Raw genomic sequence first — 24,230 nt, 5'->3', positions numbered from 1 at the left:
TACAAATTCTAAAAAATTTCGTGAAGTTATCAAACCTCTATTAGACTCACGACAATATCCAATAAGAAGTAGAAGTAAAATTGGTGGAGCACTCAAACGAGTGAAAATGGAGAAAATATATAATTCTAAACTGTGAATTATGTGTACTGGAATTCACCGAAAGAGTTAGTTGCTCGCCTACGATTATTGGTAGCTTCAAAGTCAGCTGGTCATACAGGACATGACAATGAAATAATTTCAATAATTGAAGAATTACGTGAAGAAGGTATAATATATTAACATATTCACATGTAATGATCACTGTCACATCATCATTCAATGCAGTAACATTATCACATTTTCTCTTTAATCATATTGAAATAGAATGACTAATGAAATAAGTGATGTCAAACGACAAGTTGTTAATGAATTACATAAACCTGCAAGACGTAATTTTCGTAGAAGAATAACCACCATCAAAGGTTTTGCAGATCTATGGCAAATAGATTTAGCTGAACTGCAACCTTATGCAAAAAGTAATGAAGGATACCGATATATACTTGTAGTGATAGATTGTTACTCCAAATATCTGTGGACTGTAGCAGTTAAAGATAAAACAGGTAGTACAGTAACTAATGCAATGAAACATGTACTGAAAGAAGCCAAATACTCCCCCAAACACATACAAAGCGATCAAGGGAAAGAATTTTTCAATAAAAGCTTCTCATCTCTCATGCGAGAAAATAATATCAATCATTATTCAACATTTAGCACAAAGAAGGCAGCTATAGCAGAAAGAGTGATTCGTACAATAAAGGGGTGGCTCTATAAGGAATTTTCGATGAGAGGTCACCACAAATGGCTTGATATTCTTCCAACTATAACTAGTAGATATAACAATAAAGTTCATCGTACAATAGGTATGGCACCCATTAATGTTGATCCATCAACAAGATTGATATTCAAAGGTATCAATGGAGTTGGAAAAAAACAAAGTAAACCCAAATTCCGATTGAATGATATTGTACGAATAAGCAAATACAAAAATATTTTTGAAAAGTCTTACACTGCGAACTTTACCACGGAACTCTTCAAGATTGTTAAAATCAATAAAACTTTTCCCACAACCTATAATCTTGAAGATATGAATGAACAACCTATTAGAGGATGTTTTTACGAAGAAGAGTTATTGCGAACCGAAAATCCTGATGTATATCTGATCGAGAAAGTGCTGAAGAAAAGGAAAAATAAAGTATATGTAAAGTGGTTAGGACTTCCTAGTGAACAGAATTCTTGGATTGATGAATCAAATATGCTTTAAATGTATCTAATAATGTATTTATGAATAAAGTAATGTTAAAGTTCATTATTGTTTTCATTTCAATTATATGTAAGTGAATTGAAAAAATATTGCAGCGGTAAACATTGCCCCAACCATTCGCAATGTTCTGTGTATACCAAACCAAATTAATTGTATACTCCATTCCCGCTTGAAATTTTTTTCAACTCACAATATTGAGAACACAATACCATTCCCAAAACTAATCGCTGTCACTTTGAAATGCTTTCTCCAACTCTTTTCGCCAATTATCTCTCACTGATAATGCCGTCTCATAAAGTCGAGTCGACTCCTCAAGCTCTGCCTGTGCTTGCATTCTCGAACGTTGATTGAATTTGTCATCTTTCATGATTTTTGAACGTAGTTCATCTGCTTCTTTGCTCATGTTAGCCAATTCAATTTTCGCTAATGCAATCTTAGCATCTAATGCTTGAAGAGTGTCCTTATTGACACTAATAGCTTGCTCACTCTTTTCATGTTCAGCAATAGCCTTTTGCGCCTTTACAAGACGGCATTTCGCTTTCTTTTTCATATCTCCAAACCGAAGTAATGGAGTGAAAGAAGATAGCGATTCAGTCATCAAATCACCCTTCATTTCTTTGGGTTCACATTTTGTCTTCCTCTTCGATCTGTCACTTTTCGTTGTGGGCTTTTTCTCCTGCAAACCACTTTTCGATTGTTTTTTTTCTTTCAACTCAGTGACAATCGATGAAGATGCATTATTAACCTTCCTTTTGATAGTTCTGGATTTTTTATCAACACCAAGAGGGGGGGTAGATGAAGGGTGTTTGGATGATGATGATTGTGAAATGATTGGAGTTTCAACGATAATTTGTTGAATTGGTTCCGGCACATCTGCGAAGTTAACGAAGTCGCTAATATCAAAATCACTTATCGAGTCTTGAGACTGTAAATGTAATACTGGAATATTTTCAAAATTAGTGTGATCGATATCAACAAGTGGTGAACCATCTTCAGCAATCAATTGTGGCATGGAGCTCATGATAATGATTATTTAGGTTTGGAGGAATGATATGTGATAGCAATAGAATGTGGATAGGAAAGGTGATGATGTTACTGATACTTCACCTTTTATAGAAGAAAATAAACTAGCGCATGCGCTCTTTCGTCAACTAGCCCACTCTTTCATCGACTAGAGATGCCATATCCTTCTCTCCCACTTAAAACGAGTCAAGTGATAGGTGGAAGTCGTACCACTTCCGTTTCCTATTCAATCGTATAAGTCGACTTGCGATCCTGAAGTTCATTCATTCACTCTCTACAACTGTGAGCAAACAACAACAAGATGAATTCTGCAAAAATAAATGCTGCATTAAATAGAATATCTGCTGTTGATGAAAACAATTGGATAGACGAATCAGATGATGATGATGTCAATGTTCCGCTAGAGGAAGTGATAGTTGAAGCAGAAGATGTTGGAGTCGATGAAGATGAGATAGACGAAGTTGAAAACGAGGCCAACCAAAGCGACGAAGATGATGACGTGATGGAGTTTGAGAGGGTCATGGATGAAGAAGGAGATGATGAAGGGATAGAAGCTGACACAACTGAAGGCGATGGTGCTTTGAGGATCGGTATGCGAACGCTCAATGTCAGTGAGACATTGGAAGATCCCTTGGATTTGTATTGTGCAATGGATGCATACGTATTGATCAGCACAATAGATGGAGAGAACAAAAAACTATGCTGGTGCTGCTTTCGGTTTTATTCGCATAGAAACAATAATGGAGGGTGGTATGCCCATGTCAACACCCACAACACTGTCTCAATCATGGAAATGGGACAAAATTGGTGTGAAGCTTGCGAGAGGCCACTAACAAACTTCACCCGAGTATCTACATGTATTATATGTAATAATGTCCAACCTGTGGCACAATAACCGTGGACCTACTGGTCAAAAAAAAAACAACAGCCCTTTTCAGGGCTACATTATTCACACAAACGGTAGTAGTAGAATTCACAGATTATGTGATAAATGACTACTTTGACTAAAAAGTCGAAGTTAGGATTTGGTTTATCATCGAATATCTGTGTATATGATGAGTACTACTTTGACTGAAAAGTCGAAGTTGATATTTTCTCAATCATTGAATATAATGATGAGTACTACAGAGTTGGATGATGATACTTTCACATAAGTTTTGACTATAGTGTTAACCTATTTCTGATTGAAAGTATAATGATAGCTCTGAAAATAGTTGTTTATTGTCTTTAATTGTAGCCCTTAAAAGGGCTGTTTTTCCTATTAATCCATACAATGGTATGGACTAACGCTCTTCATCATCAGAAACAATCATGATGGTGTCATCATCTGAATCATCTGTATCTGATGATATACTGATGATGTCGTCCTCCTCATATTCATCAGATTCATCTGAATCAGATGATATACTAATTATGTCGTCCGCATGATCATCTAGCTCGTTATCCTGTAGATCGTCTAACTCATCTACTTTCTCTTGCATACGTTCCGGGAAATCATCAGGAAGATCGTAGATGCGTTGCAGCATTTCTGCGAAGGTTGTACTGAAATGATCAAACGTAGAATCTATTTCATGTACCTGGATGGGTCCTGTACTCATCATAGAAGACTCTGGTACACTCATCGGTTCGGTGGTGGAATCAGCAATCGACATTGTGGAAGAATGATGTAGAACTGGGATTGATACTATATTTATATTGGAAGAAATAAAACGGAGGGGGTGAAGTGTAAATGTAGAACAGTGTTTGAGATTCGAAAACATTAAAAATGACGATCTTCATGAAACTCTGAGCGATTATTATGAGAAATTCTAAGTGATTATTATGAAAAACTAATAAGAGAGAGGGAGGAAGACACTGCCCCAGCCTCGCAGTGCCTCGTGTACACCAACCAAAAAAGTGTGTACTCCGTGGAAGGAAAGGAAAGGAAAGGAAAGGAAAGGGTGGGAGAAACAGGGAAACGATTACATATCGTCGTCGGAATTTAGGACATCATCGTCATCAATTAGGATAGGAGATGGCGGAGGACTGTCCTCGATAAGGATTGGGGATGGTGGAAGTCTGATGTCGCCAGCGTCATCGTCGTCGTCGTCGTCATCCTCATCTGTGATGTCTACAGGCGGTGGGTCACCCCATTCGTCATCCCATTGGTAGGGTTTGTGAAAAATTATTTTGGTTTTAATGTTAAAATTTATTTTCAAATTTCAAAAAATTTTTTTCAAATTTGCTTTTTTTTTTCAAATTAAATTTTTTTTTTCAAATTTTAACAGTTGGGAACATGTCAAGTCAGAATTCGAGTACATCACTAATGCCACTTCAGGGACATTGAAATATATATAATAATACTTGTTGATAACTTTCATTATTAATTTTTCAAATACACATTTTTTTTCCTAACCTAACTTAATCAGGCCCTGCCCAGGCAGGCTATTCCACTTCACTATTCACCATGTTGGTTCAATTAATACGTCATCTGTTGCTTTTGGTTTTGGTTCTATTATTCTAATATTTGGATCAATGTTCAGTCCTGGATATCCCACTCCACCTGATGGCCTGACTTTATGGCTTTTCTCCAAAACTTCAACTCTCTCTTCCAGTACATCATACTTTTTCATTGTAGTCGCTGTTATGTTTGACATAGCATCAAATTTTTCATTTGTAGACGCTGTTATGTCAGACATTTTTATGTCTACATCATTTGTAAGTTTGTCAAATTTACGAGTGAAAGTTATCCGAGCCTCTGCAATTTTATCGTCAAATGCTTGACGGGCATCGCGAGCAATATTGCCTATTGTGGATTGTATTGCAGCTTGTAGGGCTAAAAGTATAACCTCCTTTGTTCCGTTAATTTCCCCCTCAAGGTATGATACAGTTACACAATCACTCTTGTCAATTGGTTCGCTTGTATTTTTCAATATTTTTCTTTGCATGTCATAATGACCATCTTTTGTTAATTTAAATCCATTGCCGGGTGGACCTCGGATGACATTACCACCCCATTTTTTTTTTCTGCAAATTTATCGATTGTTTTAGACATTGTGCACCCACGATGATTCTTTTCAAACTGATATTCCTTTCTTTTACATTATACTATATATTGCAGTAATCGATTAGGGAAATAGAAATAATACAAATAAAATTTCAATCATTTTATATTCATTACAGTAATACATATACATACATACATAATACATTAATATCACAATACTTCTGTCATATTGAATTTTCCGGTTTTGAAGATATTGAATGATACTTCAATCATTGATCTCGGCAGATAATAAATTAATCAATTGATCCAATGGAGTCTCCTGAGATTGTGATTGTTGAATAATATTACTTATCCAACGAATGTTCTCATTTGGATCGTTTTCATAAAATTCAATATCATTATGACCCCAAGGAAGAGTGTGGGTAGTATTCGGAATGATAAATCGTTTATCGTCGTGGTATGATAATGCAACTTTATTTTTCAATTCAGTATACATATCATGCAACACGCTTCTAAATGAATTCATCTTTCTGAATATCATACCACCTTGTTCGACGATTTTTTGATAATCTTCGCATGTCAATTCATTCTTTATTACCGATCGTTTAACCCCTTTGGCTTTCTTAAATTCACCATCAACAGATTTCACATAATATGCTTTAGCACCTGTACCATAAAAACTCATGATTGGATCATTTGGAAATTCATCTTTGAAGTTCCAAGACTGAACTTGTTACTGGAATATTGAATTGGTTAACTATACTGTAATTGGATGTATCAAATCTACTTATGTTAGTTTTTATGAATTCATAAAAATTTTCTGTGTTTACTTTAAGAATGAGCGAGTCGGTATCTGTGTAAAGTAAGAGACATTTTCATCAAAGTGTTGTTTGATGCATCCATAGAAAAAGTCATACATGACTGTTTTAGATAATTCTAATATGGAAAATCCCAAATATAATGGTTTATCGTAATGAACCTTCACTCTACCCAATTGAATGGCAACGAAATTATCAGTGAAAATTGAACAATTTTTGAAATTTGGTGCTGGCACCTATATTTTTCTTTATATTTTCCCAATGTGTAACGAGTCTAACATCAATTCGATTATCTACATTCTCCATTGTCTTTCCATACACCGCATTATTCATTAGTTTATAGAAATCTTTAACAGATTTGTTGTTAGACCTATTACGCATTTCAGTATTAAGATCTATATAGGGTTTCATCCAGCATGATTGTTTGAATTTCAATACTCTATGTGTATTCATTACAATCAATCCATTTTTGACAGCTTGCTGTAGATTCCTATAATGAACAATATATTTTCTTTTATCATTCAAATTTGGAATTAATTTGGGAATTTTCGATTGTGTACGAGGTGGTATTATTTTTTCGACTAAAAATGGAAGGTCAGAATGTTTATCATGCAACTCTTGTGGATAATGAATGTCCACTTCAAATACATACCCATACGGACTATCAGTACTCACATCCATCACATCAAGATTAAGAATTTCATTTGGTGTCAACCATGTAAATTCACTTGTTGGTAGAGGTTGTGACATACTGTGACCGTATAGATTTGTTGCATCTAAATATGTAATGAATGTGGAAGGTTCATTGGGATTATAATTGGGTAAAAATCTATTATTTGCTATATGTTTCCTCTCGCTACATTGACTAATTCCACCTCGTATACCTTTTTGAAAAAAGTGAATCATATCAATGTCAGTTAGTAATTCCAATTCAACATTAGTGAACTTCAACATGGCATCCCATGATAATCCAGGTGCAGTATAATATTGTGCCGGATCTAAGTTATATATCTCTAAACTTGTGGTGCGGAAGTTTTCAAAAATATCACATAGTAGCAATACATCCGACTTCAAATACAAATCAGAGTATTCCCCCAAATTCTGACACTCGAATAAATTCCAAACATTTCTAGCCCTATCATAATCAGTTTCCGATATATGTTCACAATTGAGTGTGTCATAAAACTGATTTTTTGTCGGAAGTAATGGATAATTCAATTTGTCAATGTCATCAACAAAACTATATGGAAATACACCTTTCTGTCTCATCAAATTGAATTTCTCAATTTGTGGGAAATGTTTGTGCATCTCCAAACATTGATCGGAGGTCAAGTTTGCACCCAACTTCTCCAACGAATTAGTCATAAATTTATAACTATCGATAAATCTCATTTTGAGATAATTCTTCCTAACCACACATCTTTATCGGTATAGCTGTGTGTGAAGAGATGCTTCGTGAAAGATATATATTTCTCTTTAGTTTGCGGGATAACATCAACTTTCTCTTTATTCCTATACAATTCTTTTATGAATAAATGACAATCATAACCACTTAAATTATGAAAAATGATAGGTATGAAGTTTGGTATTTTGAAATTTAAATTACATTTCGAGTGAGCGGCATGTGATCTTTTCTTTCCTGTGACATGACAATGATCTCTTACTTTGACTTCACCATCAGTAAATGCTTTATTACATATACCACAAGTTCTGGCTGCAGCAAACTGTTCTTCTTCTTCGTCAGTTTGTGTATCCATCGGTTTAGGGTTTCTGAGATGATTTTCATGTATCTCTTTCAAATCATCTTCAATGCTACTCACAAATTTCTGAGCTGCATCTACACCCCTATATGTAACAAATTTTGACAAATCATCATTATATGAACACTTTATCAAATAAGCAAATGAATATGGGGCATGTTTGAATGTTTTAATCGTGTATGAACTTTCAGGATTTGGCTCATTCACATGAATCGGTTTAAGCACTGATTCAAAATCAGCATACACTACAAATGGCACCCTCATTTGCCTCTCAAAGTTTTCAAACATTAGTTTATTTTCCGCAACCATTCTACCATATTTATTGATCTTTAAATTAGTAGTTGGTGTTGTGGTACTAATGTGATTACAATCATACATATTATGACGTAAAAGCAATCTCTCATCAGAAAAATATATCAAACATCCGTCACAAAAATATTTTTTCTGTCTATGAGCTGATAGTTGATTAGAAACTAATCTTGAAAGATCTTTGATCCAACAATAGTGACCATTACCGGAGTCATCAGTTATAAACAACAAATTGACATGTCTCCGGAGTCTTCTCTGTGAGTATCGCAATGGACCAATCACTTCATACTTCATTTTACCCTTCTCAAATGTACTCTCTAAACCGTAAACATTAATTGAAATATCATTCCTATCTTCGAATATTTCGATACTCTTATTATTAACTTTAACCGGAAAATCCATACCTGTGACATCTAAAACAGTGGAAAAATGTGGATATGACGTAAGTTCGGACACTCGACTATCTGCAGGATATAATGCTGATGTTATAGCCCAAGCAAAACAATATTGATCTTCATTACGAACATTCACAACAGCTTTCTTCCATTGAATACATTGAGGCAGCTTCACATATGAACGTCCTTCCAGTGGGCTGTATTTATTAATGTTGACCTCGAGAAACAATATTTTTTCACAAGTCCAACCTGAATTATTAAAAAAAAAAATTACTATTCAATCTTATTGAAATTTTTAAAAAATAAATACCTGAGTCACGATCCTGGAACTCAGTCGTTTGAGCCACAATTACATCACGGAATCCATCAAAAACAGCATTCAAATCTGAAGATTGGTCCACTATTTTATTTTGGGAATTAAATGACTTCGTGTCCCTCGAATCATCAGTCTGAAGAATATAATTCCCAAAAACTTCCATATTCACCTTGATGCTTTTATGGATCCTGATGGCTGATTCCAGTAATTCAATGACCTTCTGCCTAATCTCATTGAAAAATGACATGTAGTCACTGGTTACAATCGAACTCTCCACCCTGTATGTAGCAATGCGGCAATTGAATGCATTCGTTATAATTTGAACACCGTCGGACAATTGAACACATGCATTATTTTTATGACTCATGGTTCTTCGGTGAGAATTCACTTGGGTCATAGGAATTGTCACATTACAACAATTGCACGTATACATAGGTGTTGCATTATCCACTCTCACCCGTTTCACTGCAGGCCCTCCTTGGCAACTCTGGAGCTGATGCCGACGAAGATTATCACTACGAGTGAAAGATTTACCACAGTCACAGGAATACATTTTATATAATAGTTCTCACTAACTCACTTGATGTAAACTGACATAGCCAACACTCGTACGCTTCTTAAATACACTCTGATAGGACCCGTCAAGACGTCATAGCCAACCCCACTTCTCAACTACATGCGCCAAGATTACCTCCCAACTGAATGCGATAACAGATGTCGATATACGAGCAAGCAGTGGTCGTTGCGGTCTCGGAGAGGGTAGACGCTAGGCAAACGGTCCTCGGCTGCCGTTGTGTCACCATCGATAGCGGGGCTAGAGCGAACCTTCATCGCTTCGGGAGAGGTGAGGGCAGACCGATGAATACGCATTACTCTGCCACACGTCGTGGAGTGAACATGTCGCTCTCTAGCCGTTGAACGGTTATTGCTGTGACGTCACTCCACTACTAACTTGGTGCCCTAACACCGATGGAGCATTTATTACTTGGAGGATTTTCGAAGTATGCAGACGTATGTTTGTACATAGACAAACAAGCACATGATGAAACCCTGTACCGTGCATTCTCCTACACACACACACACACACACATAAACACACAAAATCTCATATGAAAAAAAAATCTGAACGATCCATGCACCAGACACTTCAAGGTCACAACGCCTTGACTTCACTGCACAACAAAAAAACTTCACCAAACAACAACCAATAAAAAAAGCAATTAATACGTCATAGTGGTGGGGGGAGGCCGAGAATCAGCTGTAAACAACTACTCACTTGGAAGGTCATCTTCACTTCTGATACGTTACTTTATATTATTGACATTGACATAGACATCACCTCTCCAAGTCCAGCAATTTTTCACACCTAGCCTTTCTCGCACTTTATTGAATTTCCGGCAAAAGCATTTCACTCATTGTGATACCAGTGTCTTTTAACCCTTTCTTCGACATGCAAACAACGTCTCTCTTCCATTTGTTTACGAACACAACTGCCACGGGCCGAGCCTTTTTGTTTGTCGTTAGTTTTTTGCCAATTCGACAGCAATAGTTGATATCGCTGGGTGGTATGAAGATTTTGAGTTTTGTTTTTATTAGTTTGCATGCTTCTTTCTGCAGATCTTTCTCTTTCTCTCCCATACCATAAACCACAATGATATTATTTGCTCGTTCCTGTTTTTATATATTTATTTCTTTCGTACTTATAGCAACCTGCTCACGAACTGTATTTATCTCTAACATGAGTACATTTATGGACTGCTGCAGTTTTATTTTCGAAGGCAGAAACTGTTCAAAAACTGACTCACATTCTTATCTTCCGGAGAAATGATCTGGGATGTTAAATCATTCAAGCCTTTGTTTAGGCATTCTTCCCGCTTATCAACACGAGAAGTTATTTCGCTGATATCATCTGCTGTCTTTGCACCTTAATTGTGTTGTTTTCTGCCGGTCATAACTGAGTCACCGTTTGACCAGTTATACTCGGATCTGAACAATTCAAAATAAATAGCAGCACACTTACAAACAAAACAATAGGATTTCAGCTGAAGGTATCTATTCAGTACGCGCCATCTTGTGGTCTCAGTTTATTTGATTGACGACTTCTCATTTTGTGAAAATTCATGTTAACTGAGGATACACTACAAAAAACACGCTTTTGTTATTACACCATTGAAAATGGTGTGATGACCGAAACTAGTCGACAATAAAGGAATTGTAGAGAAAGTGTGTTTTTTTTAGTGTATCCTCTATATATTATATCATATATATATAAGAAAGGCAGAAGGGCTACTTATTTTCATCATTTGTATTTCGCAAATTTCGTTTTTAATAGCGAAATTTCAATTTCAGACTCGAAATTTCGAGTTTAATGTAAATTTCCAAGTTTAAAGTGGTGATTTCAAATGCGGGCGATTACATATCCCCTTTTCAAGATCTCTTCCACTGTCGTCCTCTGTTTTCCACATATCTCTATACACATTTATATTCGTATACGCACATAAACACATTTTGTTACATTATGTGCTTCAATTGAGTCCCAAGAATGACAGAGAATTCAGCTACAAAAAATTCATCCAAGTTATGGAAGAGATATCTTAAAGTGAAACCTTAACACTAGTCCAGAGTTCATTATAATTCTCTGTATCCTTAATTCGTAATGGAAAGCAGTTGTATATTTTCAAGCCGTTATATATAATAGAGTCCTTCACAAAACTACTTTCAGTTAGGAGCAACATAAGATTCAAATGTTGGGAAAGTCGAGTATTGTGAGATGATGACGATCCTTTATATGTGCTTATATAATATATAATATTTATATTATCAAGCACGATGTTTCCAAAATGAAAATAGAGATGATTGTGGGGATCTGATAATTTTTGAAATATTCGCTGAATGGATCTCGACTCTCAGTTCTACAGAGGACCCTTATGGATTTTTTTCCACAATCTGGACCATCTTCATCGAACTTCTATTGCATGCACCCAATAAGTGATTGCATAACCTATATGTGATTCAATTAATGCATGATACGTAGATTTCGACTCCCATAGGTATGTCTAGTAGTGCTAGGCTGGACTCAACTGTCCTTGAAGAACAAGCCTAAGTAGTTACTAGCGATAACATCTCCCCTTGCGAAGACGACATATTTGGAATCAACAGAGAACACAATATTTGAATATCAAAGATGAACGAGACTCATCAGGTGATCAATTGCAAATCCAAGCTCCAACAGCGACCAACAGCGAACGCTGTCTTTCACTGTAAGGCAACTAGTTATAAACTAGAGTCCAAACAACGCAATCTTGATTCAATATCAGACAGCGCTGTTTCGACCCACCGTAGGTCACATCAGTGATGCTAGGTTGAACCACAAATACATTTCTTCCCATAGATGGCGTCTTCGTACGGAGGGATGCCATCCCTCTCACTCGAAATTACGACTCTCCCGAAATTTTTAGTTTTAACTCGAAATTTCGAGTTAAAAGTCTGGTAGTTCCGATGTTGGAATCAGAGAACTTTAGAGTCACTATTTTCCGGGTTTGAAGGCCGTGGATTTTTGGAATTCTTTTCTGACTTATCGCTGGTGAGAATGGCTAGCTTCCTCAAAAGTTTATAAATCCTGAGTTAATATATCCGATGACTGGATATTACGGCTGTGTAACGCGTATTTATAATGATTCCTCAGGTAGTTCGGTCTGCTAATACCTGTTCCTGAGGACTCAACATAAAAACGCGTTAAGCAGCCGTAACATTCAGTCATCGGATATATTAACTCAGGATGTATAAACTTTTGAGGAAGCTAGCCATTCTTACCAGCCAAAAGTTAGAAAAAATTTCCAAAAATCCACGGCCATCAAACCGGAAAACAGTGACACTGAAAACCTGAGCCGTGAAAGCTTTAACCATTTTGTCATCACAGAATTTGGACATAAACATTCGTTATAACCGTGATCATGAAATTGAAGTCATAGGCATATGAGAATAATGATTGGGTATTTTTACAGAAAATATGTGAAAATTCCACAACAATTGCCAATTTTGTTTCAATCCACCAACCTGGTGGATTGGAAAAATATGTAATTCAATTTTGGTTCATATATCGTTACATACAAGGTGTTTATCAATAATATGTTTATATTCGGAAATGTTATTTTTGGACCCATTTTGAAAATAATCCCTACTAATAAAATCAACCTTCTTGGTTAATATATGTGGATAAAAAGTTACAGTTCAGATATGTGAAGAAAATATTTCTGATGAAAGAAGGTTTTTAATTCACAATATATTTTCACAATTAATGTTAGCTTAATATAGAAGTTGAAAGTAATTAATTTTTTCATCTCGAACCATGTAACCATAAAATTCGTTCTCCATCCTCTTCTGTCTTGCCATTTTTCCATATTACTATTCATTTCAAATTTTTACTTTCTCTGAACTCTTAAAAGATTTTGTTTGTCCGCTAAATACGGATTTCGCCTTGTATTCCAATTTTCGTTCGAATAAAACCCTCAATAAATTGTTGATATTTGAATATAATGCTTTTGAAAAAGTTCCAGAAAAAGTCTTATCAAAAACAAGCATCATTGAAGAAAGATATACTCGTATCTATTTATTTCAGTGTTATCAGTTTCGTTATTTTTCCTCAGAAAATTCAAAAGTGAATTATTGAAAATTCACAGTGAGTGAACAGATTATGAAAGATTATATTTCAATGAGTTAGCACATATTTCAATCGTATCCTATGAAATCCTTGATAAACCAATACGTGACTGATGTTATATTCCTAAATGCTTCACCATCTCTGTTCACACATTTTCTACATCAATCAGAAAGTCTTCCAACATCAATCTGGGACAATGGAATGATGAATAGTATGAAATATATTTCAGTCTAAACTCAAAACCAGCACTGCTGTCAAATAACAGAACCACAATACTCTTCTCGACATGCATTAAAACAACCAATCTGGCGTCTTCAGAAGATTAAATTAATAAATATTTAACAGGATACAATTTCACTTGAAACAATGGAATCGGGCCTTCATCACACTCCATGGTTTTCATACCACAGACTAGGGTCGTGTTCCGATTCTGAAAAATAAAAAAAAAATTCATTTATTTTATACCCATTCGTCAAGGAGACAATAAACTTTTATGATCTTCAAAATCAGATATATGCAGCAAGTTTTTTGAAACGATTTTCAATAGCTCACTTAGTCCACCCCATTTACTTCTGACACAGTCATGAAAAAGTAATTTTCATATGTAAACGCTCCCCTATCATCCTCAAGGGGGCATCCCAGTTGAAATATAGAAAAAACCATCCTCATTGCATATCATTCCTCATTCCTCAACATGAAGCGAACTTACAAACAGAATATAATCTTTCAAAAATATAGCGGTACAGAGAACCAGTGATAAAAAGGTAATTTTCATATGTAAATGCTCCCCTTTCATCCCCACGGAGAGCTCCTGAGTTGCAATATTCAAAAATACTTTCTAAGTGCGCATCTAAGACTATATATATATATATATATATATATATATAATATATATATATATATATATATATATATATATATATATATATACAGGGTGTCCCTGGACTTCCTCTTTTCCTCTCGGGAATGTATAGATGGGGTCAAAATATCACCAGTACTTCATATAACTTTTTTTCCTAAAAGTCTTCGTAACCAAGTTACGGGCCCTCGAAGTTACAAAATGAAAAATGTTTTTCTTTGATAACTTTTCAAGTGAATATTCAAAATCATCCAAATTTTGGTAATTGACTAAACAAATGAATTCCGTTGATGAGCTTTCATGCAGGAGTCAGTTGTTTTGCTACAAAGTCAGGAACGGACTACCCCCGATGGTCCACACCCCAAAACTTTGAAATGACAGATATTTTTCAATATTTTTCAACAAAATAAGGTTACTTGGACAATTTTATGAATAAAAGTACTCGTGTGGAAAGTCGATCGGAGCAACGAATCTTGATAAAAATGTAGTTCTACTCGACGACATCAAACCCGCTCGTCCACCATTATTTGAAATGAATAATTATCAAAGCAGAAATAATAATGATAACGTTAATTCAACAACATTTATAACAGGAATAATACAAAATATGCTAAAATGAAGTCGTAAACAAAAAGTACAGTACCTATATGGAAGTTTAAGTCACAATTGTGATAGCAGATATTTTTTCAAAAGAAATATCAAGTTCTGTAGATTCGTGGTGTTTTTAAACTAACAAGCTACTCTAGAATGAAATATCGAATTCATTCCATATTTTGTATGTACATAATACGTGTGGAATAATCACGTTTCTTGTTGATCAGTTATCTGAATCTCATGAAACTCAACATTCGAATGTTTCAAATTCTTCTTCACAGCTAAACTGTTGAGGAGTTTCACTGATAATTATAATTTTATGGGAGAAATTCTTTAACACGAATCTAAATTTAGCTGAAAAAACGCACATCGGAAAAAATATTTACTATACTAATAAAAAGCAAACGAATGAACTACAAAAACGGCTGCACATGATCAGGTGAAAAATATCCAGGGAATAATATTTCTTTCACAGATGTTGACAAAAAAACCTTCTAGAAAGTTTTGATAAAAAATGAGAAACTGGAATGCGATTTTGTTTTGTTGAGTGGTGCGTTGTCATATGACTATCATTGTATTGTCAATATTCTATAGGATATTTTGAATTTTTTTGATATGGCCGAACAGTTTACATTAAATGAATATGCAGATATGCATGTATTTTATGGACGAGCATTTTGTAATGCTGCAGAAGCTCGTCGTCTGTATTCCGAACATTTTCCCAATCGAACGGTACCGTCAAGAGAAACATTCGAGCGTGTCGATCGCAGCTTGAGGGAGACAGGTATGTAATAATTGATAATTAATTTGAGCACGTTGTTCCATTTCGATATTATTGTAGGTACAGTTTTGCCAAAACGAGGTGGTGAGGGCGCTCCTAGGACTGTACGTACCGTTGTATTGGAGGAAAATATTTTGGAAGCCGTCGCTGATGATCCTTCAATGAGCATCAGAAATCTATCAGAACAGTTCCATACATCCAAGTCCACTATTCATAGAATAATTAGGGAACAACTGCTCCACCCATTCCACATCCAGAAGGTACATGCCATGACACCTCAAGATTTTCCAGCACGACTGGAATATGCCAATTGGTTCATGGATAGGCAAAGAGAGGATATGACTTTTATTAATCGAGTTTTATTCACTGATGAAGCAGGTTTCAGTAGAGATGGAGTTATCAACTCTCATAATCTCCATATATGGGCCGAAGAAAATCCCCATGGGATATTGCAAACCAAACGCCAACAGAAATTCAACGTGAATGTTTGGGCTGGTATCATAGGAAACCATCTTATAGGACCATTCGTTCTACAGGACCGATTGAATGGAGAACGTTATTTGGAGTTCATTCAGAACGATTTGAATGGACTTTCGGAACATGTTCCATTGCAAACCCGAAGAGATATGTGGTTTATGCATGATGGCGCTCCTCCTCATTTTAGTTTGATTGTGCGTGACCATCTGAACCATATTTTCCACAATAGATGGATTGGTAGAGGTGGGCCATATTCATGGCCATCGCGGTCTCCGGATTTAAATCCATTGGATTTCTTTCTGTGGGGGCATCTAAAAAGCCTTGTTAACGCTACACCTATTCACACAAGAGATGCATTGTTGAATAGAATAACATTACATTGTGAAGCCATACGAAACGACCCTGGAATGCTATTTCAAGTACAGAGAGGGTGTCTTCGCAGACTAAGAAAATGTATAGAGAGAGAAGGTGGTCATATCGAGCAGTTTCTCTAGCGGATTTTTCATTTCTGTTTGCTCTTGAGGCTCTTGAGTTTCGTTAGTTAAACGTGTTTGCATTATAAAAATTCGTTATGAACATTTTACCTTTCATTTCCATTTTCCTTAAAAACTAATATTTTCGAATAATGGTAGACATCTCAGGATAAATATTGTTGAATTAACGTTATCATTATTATTTCTGCTTTGATAATTATTCATTTCAAATAATGGTGGACGAGCGGGTTTGATGTCGTCGAGTGAAACTACATTTTTATCAAGACTCGTTGCTCCGATCGACTTTCCACACGAGTACTTTTATTCATAAAATTGTCCAAGTAACCTTAATTTGTTGAAAAATATTGAAAAATATCTGTCATTTCAAAGTTTTGGGGTGTGGACCATCGGGGGTAGTCCGTTCCTGACTTTGTAGCAAAACAACTGACTCCTGCATGAAAGCTCATCGACGGAATTCATTTGTTTAGTCAATTACCAAAATTTGGATGATTTTGAATATTCACTTGAAAAGTTATCAAAGAAAAACATTTTCATTTTGTAACTTCGAGGGCCCGTAACTTGGTTACGAAGACTTTTAGGAAAAAAAGTTATATGAAGTACTGGTGATATTTTGACCCCATCTATACATTCCCGAGAGGAAAAGAGGAAGTCCAGGGACACCCTGTATATATATATATATATATATATATATATATATATATATATATATATATATATATATATATATATATATATATATATATATATATATGTATATATATATATATATATATATATATATATACCCAACCAGCAAAGTTGTTTTATAATTCAGTGGTGTTGCAACAGTTTTATTTTATTAGTATTTTATAATTACTTACAAAATGCTAATTGATCGTATTAGATGATGGGTGAACACAATACAGTTGTAGGTAATGAAAGTGTTTTATAAATTTGTCATAGAAACGTTTATGAAATAAAACTAAAAAACCATTATAAAATAGTCAGGAAATTATCACAGAAACGTTTTTACAACTAACTTATAAAACTTATTTTCCTATAGAAGTGAATTGTTATATAGCATATTTATAACACTTTTCTGCGAGATTTTCATGATAGTTATAAAACTATTTCAAGCTTATTTTATAACTGTTTCCTGTAGCTTCAATGAAATTATTTTATTAAAATGCTTTCAGACACAATTTTATTTTCATTATCATATTGTCACTTCAATGATAATTTCCCAACTATTTTATAGCATGGTATATTTACTACAATTCAAAAACACTAATATAACTATTATAAAATCAAATTGCTTTTGCTAATATATATTTGCTGCCACCAAGAATAAAATGCAGCATTTAAGAACAATCAGCTGACATCGATTCCTAATCACAGCTTTGCAAGATTCTTCAAAATTTTAGTTGTATTTAGTAAGAATATTTTTGTTAACTTATTCAAGTGGAGCACCATCGATGTCGTGGTGGAAATTAGTTCTTCAGCAACTTCTAAATATTTGATTCTTATTGAATATAGGTACCCCATAAGTAAATTCAATATTTTCAAGGCATTGGGTTTAGTAACTCAACCTTATTATTCACAATTTGGAAGACTGTAAAATACAAAGGGATTGCACTTTCAAGTTTTAATTTTTAGTTATCTATTCAGGAAACCTGGATATTTTGTTCTGAGTGAAGCAGTTTCGTGTTACAACTCTTTAAATGATGACAAATTCAGGTACAGCAAGGTATGCTTCACAGACAGTATTCAGAAGTAACTCCTCGAATAACTAATAACTACTGTCATATAGACGGTGTTCCATAAAAAATACATAACTCTGGCTTTTTCACACTTTTTGTGACAACTTGTTTGGATGAAAATAACCCTGCTTGCTTTTTGGGTTGCATAGAATTGATAATTTTTTCTTGTTCTGTATCGTCATTCTGCAGCATTCGTTCTAATAGTTCTTCTTCAGCAATTTGGTAGGTCATCAAATGAATTTGTTCTAGTTTATACATCATTGTAAACCAACTGGCTTCGGGCATAGAATTGTGGTTTCTTATTAGCTTATCAGCATCAATTTTTGGCCATGAGGGTTGGTTATTATTTACCCATGACGACGGAACTATGGTGAACATATATACCTAAAACTTAGATAAAATGAGTCACATCCAGCTTCGAAAAGACAGAACTATCAACTGAAAATATAGGCCTGAATTATCAAATATCTGGTCAATTATATTGAAGCTAATTGAAAGATAATTATATTCTGACATCAAAAACTTACCCATCATTTCTGTTAAGACTCTGTCCTAACGGTATCCATTTATTTATTTTTGGTAGTTTGGAATAGCAAACCCGCCTATGAGCCCTTCGCGACAGCGCGGAGTGGGGTGTGCTAGTGAAGAGCGAGCGCCAGTACGAGACAATTCCAAGGCAAAAAAAATAACATCGATGCATACAAAAAAAATAATTTTGTTTTTATGGCAATTTTTAAGCATTGTATTTTGTGCGATTCATTTTGGTCATTTTTAGTAGAATAAACACGTTACAAGTAATTGTGTTTAAAATCCAGGGAAACATCCCAAACATGGTAGCAGAGCGTGGTTCGATTGGTCATATTAATTGGAAGAAAAGGAATTTCATACATACATGAGCAAATACATCGCAAAATCGTAAGTACCTCGATTTTCTAACAATTACATACTTTTTCCTTACCTGACTTTCTGTGTTTTTGCTGTGTTGAGCTTGTTATAAGCGCAATCGAGAGAAATTACGATTATTTAACAATATTATTAGGGCATTTTAAATAAAAATAATTAGATACAACAGCTATTTATAGTTTTTTGAGGTAAAACCATACAGGGTAACACATTTCAGGTTTCAATACGAATACATAAATATTTGATGATAAATAATTATTCATATCTAATTTACCAATGTCGTTATCAGAGGTAAAAGGTGATGGGGAACAATTGCAAAATGAATTGAATAGATTGCAGAAAAGAAGGGCAACGGTCAAAGGGCAATTATCTAGGTTTGAAACATTTACAAACAAGTACACTAAAGAACAGAGTGCGCAATTACCGGACAGAATAGATAAGTGTCGTGAATTGTGGAGGGAATTTAATGACATTCAATGTGAAATAGAAATCATTTTAGATGACTCCGAGAACGCTGAAAATGAACGTTCAGATTTCGAGGAAAAATATTTCAGGTTAATAGCATGGGCGGAGGTTAAATTACGAGAATTAAATATTGATGAAAATGTCTTAGCCGGTGAGACGTCACAAAATGTAACCTTTCCTCAATCCCCGCGCATAGATAGAAACGTCAAGTTGCCTACAATAGATATTCCGAGTTTTCAAGGGTCTTATACAGGGTGGCTCGAATTTCACGATACATTCAATGTTTTGATACATAATAACGAAAACCTAACAAATGTTCAGCGTTTCCATTATTTAAAGAATTCATTAAAAGGCGAAGCCGCAGGTGTTATACGTTCACTGGAAGTTTCAGACAGAAACTATGAGGAAGCATGGGGCCTATTAAAATCCAGGTATGAAAACAAAAGATTAATTGCAATGAGTCACATCGATTCACTATACAATTGTACAAATTTATGTAAAGAAGGTGGAGGTCAATTAAGGAACTTTTTGGATACAATACGAAAGGATCTTCGAGCATTAAAATCATTGGAAGAGGATGTTGAAAAATGGGATATTCTGTTAATATATATTTTAGAGCAAAAACTGGACCCAATTACAAGGAAAGAGTGGCACAAGGAAGGAAAGCACGACAAATTCTCCACAATTGCGGATTTCCAAAGTTTTTTGGAAAAAAAATGTCAAATGCTCGAGGTGTTGGAGGCAAACAAGCAAGGTTCTAAGGGTACATTCATTGATCACAAGGTAAAGGTAGGTAATAGCAGATCATTTGTAACCGTGGAGGAAAAATGTCAATTTTGCAAAGGAAGACATAAGGCATATACTTGTAGAAAATTTATTAATTTGCAGTTAGGCGCAAAACGGGAAGAAGTGAAAAGAACAAAATCATGTTGGAATTGTCTACAGCTGGGACACGGGGCTCCAGACTGTAAATTAGGGGGTTGCAAATCATGTGGGAGGAAACATCATTCTCTCCTCCATGATTCAGCGTTTCGCACAAATGCAAGGACACAAGCTTCAGGAAATAACGGGAACCATTCTCATCAGACACAAGATGGTTCAAGGGCACGATTAGGCAATCAGTTAACTCACACTAGCGTTTCAAATCAATCGCGATATCAAGTGTATCCAACGCATTCATCATCAAATGATAATTTTAGGATGGAAATAAATCAAGGTAACACAACTCAAGAAGAGCAAGGAAATATTGGGGCATTTCAGTCCATTAGCATAGGGGCAAATGCAAATCAAGGACATCTGGTTAATGATACTAATGATCGTCTCTTCATGGGCAATAATTTAAGACAAGATTCGGAAACGGTTGTTTTGCTTTCCACAGCGATTGTTTATATCACGGGTAAAGATGGGATTCTACATGAAGGAAGGGTACTTTTAGATTCAGGATCGCAATCCAACTTTATGTCACGGGAGTTCTTGGAGAAACTAGGGTTAATACCAAAACATAGTGATATTTTGGTTAAGGGTATAGGTCAGGGTTCTACTAAAATCACGCACTCAGTAGATGCTAGGGTCAACTCAAGAGTTAATAACTACTCATTCAAGGCTTCATTTTTGGTAATAAATGATATTGTTAGCAATCTCCCAGTAGTTGATATCAATTTAAAACTAATTCAAATTCCGGAAAGATTAACTCTCGCAGACGAACATTTTGGTATATCTACCAGGGTAGACATGATCTTAGGTTCATCAGTCTTTTGGCAACTTCTATGCGTGGGACAAGTGCGTATAGAAAACACTAACTTGACGGTTCAAAAAACGAAATTAGGATGGGTGGTAGCAGGAGCTATATCTTCATACCCAAACATGTCATATTTTTCAAAAATCGAAGCACACACTTGCAACTTTTCTGTTAATAGTTCTATACACAAACAAATAGAAAAATTCTGGTTGTTGGAGGAATTCGGGGATGAACGTAAATCAACCAAAGAGGAACAGGAATGTGAGAGGATTTTCAAGGAAACAACCGTAAAAAATGAAGAAAGACATTTTACGGTAAATTTGTTGCTTCGTGATAACATAAAGCAGCTAGGAAACTCGTCATTGATGGCAGAAAAACGATTCAAACAGCTCGAAAGAAGGTTAGAAAAGGATGAAGATTTGCGAGGGTTATATCATGCATTTATTCGGGAATATATAGATTTGGGGCATATGTTAAAAATAATTTCAGAAGAAGCACCTACCACACAGAGAGGGTACATTTACTACTTACCACATCACGGGGTATTCAAACAAAATTCTAGTACTACAAAATTAAGGGTAGTTTTCGATGGTTCAGCATCCACAGATACTGGTGTCTCGTTGAACGACACATTAATGGTTGGGCCTAAATTACAAGACAATTTGTTTGATATTCTGCTAAGGTTTCGAAAGCATTCCGTCGTAATTAGTGCCGATATTGCCAAGATGTATAGGCAAGTGCAAGTGAAACAAGAACATAGAAATCTACAAAGGATTTTATGGCGATTCAATAGGGAGGAACCAATTCAGACATACGTTCTTAATACGGTCACATATGGAACAGCTTGCGCATCATTCCTATCTATTAGATGTCTTCATCAAACAGCTCTTAACAATTTAGACAAGTATCCAGAAGCAAGCAAAATAATATTAAAAGATTTTTACGTCGATGATTTATTGACAGGTGGTGATACAATTGAAAACGTTCAAAATTTAAAGAGTGAAATTACAGATATCGTAAAGGGGGGCGGATTCTCATTGAGAAAATGGGTATCTAATCGAAAGGAAATTTTAAACGACGAGAGGTATTCCAGTGTAGATATTGAACACTATTTTTCGGATACGGATGTCACAAACACATTAGGAGTTTTATGGAACTCAAACGAGGACACATTACGGTATAGCATCAATATTGATAAATCACAAACAAGAGTAACAAAAAGGATCATTCTGTCAACAATTGCACGTATTTTTGATCCAATGGGATTGCTTGGGCCAATTGTTATTCGAGCAAAGTTAATTATGCAGCAACTTTGGAAGTTAAATCTGACCTGGGACGAATCTGTTCCGATGGACATACAAACAATTTGGGTATGTTTCAGGAACCAAATAGATGAGCTAAGCAAGATCAGTATTAGTCGTCAAGCAATTTGTAAAAACAATGTCGAAATAGAGCTTTATTGTTTTACGGATGCGTCCGAAGTGGCTTATGGGGCTGTTTTATTTATAAAATCAACAGATACAAATGGAAATAATTACGTAAATTTGCTTTGCGCCAAGAGCAAGGTAGCTCCACTAAAGGTGGTATCTTTACCTAGATTAGAATTGTGTGGATGCCTACTGGGTGCAAGGTTGGTCAAACAAGCTCAAGGAGCAATGGGAATTTCAATAAACAAGGTTCAATTTTTTTGTGATTCAACTATTTCGTTGTCTTGGATACGTGGGGAGCCCAGTCAGTGGCAAACATTCGTCTCGCACAGAGTAGCAGAGATTCAACAATTATCTTCAGTGACATCATGGAGACACATTTCTTCTGAGGACAACCCAGCTGACGTACTATCCCGGGGAATTGATCCAAATCAATTATTGAAATGTAAATTATGGTGGGAAGGGCCTGAGTGGCTTAAGCTCGAATCGAATCTATGGCCAGAATCATTAGTCAATAATGTTCAAGAAATACCTGAAAGGAAGAAGAAATCGGTATTATTATGCGCTTCAACGGTTTCCGTGATAAGAATTGATAAGTTTTCTAGCTTTACTAGGATTCAAAGGGTTTGGGCTTACTGTCTTAGATTCATTAACAACTGTCAGTTTTCAAATACAAAATTAAGTGGGACATTGCAAGTAGATGAAATTCATAAGGCAACGATACATTTAATTAAATTTGTTCAAGCAGAAGCTTTTGAGAATGAATTAAAAACACTGAAATCATTAGGCATTGTTAAGGGAAATAGTAAATTAATTTCATTGAACCCGTTTATTGACGAACAGGGATTAATCAGGGTAGGCGGTCGTCTGGAAAAGGCGAATATTTCATATGAACAAAGACATCCGATAATTCTACCCAATAATAATCATTTAACTAACCTAATTGTTCGAGGAGAACACTTAAAAAATATGCATGCAGGTCCTCAACTATTGTTAGGAATAATAAGATTGAAATATTGGCCCATTCAAGGTCTTCGGACAGTATCGAAGGTTACAAGAAAGTGTGTAATTTGTTTCAAGGTAAAGCCGGTGACACAAAAGCATATAATGGGAAATTTACCAGTTGAACGCATAACACCTTCTAAACCCTTTACCAATACCGGAGTAGACTATTGTGGACCATTTG

General features: G+C 35.3%; 1 long non-coding RNA gene across 1 annotated transcript in view; it reads right to left on the bottom strand.

Annotated features, from left to right (window-relative positions):
- Positions 1 to 13,873: 13,873 nt before the first annotated feature.
- Positions 13,874 to 24,230, bottom strand: part of LOC141481758 (uncharacterized) — a 29,213-nt gene continuing 18,856 nt past the window's right edge. Inside the window, exon 2 of the long non-coding RNA XR_012465153.1 lies at positions 13,874 to 13,997. This is a non-coding gene — a long non-coding RNA (uncharacterized lncRNA). The remainder of the gene's footprint in view (positions 13,998 to 24,230) is intronic.

This window comes from Leptinotarsa decemlineata, unplaced genomic scaffold, assembly GCF_025532065.1.
Source record: "Leptinotarsa decemlineata unplaced genomic scaffold, Ldec_3_MD MMD2_tig00000505_RagTag_RagTag, whole genome shotgun sequence".
In the NCBI taxonomy this organism is placed as follows: domain Eukaryota; kingdom Metazoa; phylum Arthropoda; class Insecta; order Coleoptera; family Chrysomelidae; genus Leptinotarsa; species Leptinotarsa decemlineata.
This window is presented reverse-complemented; position numbering and strand designations above follow the sequence as displayed.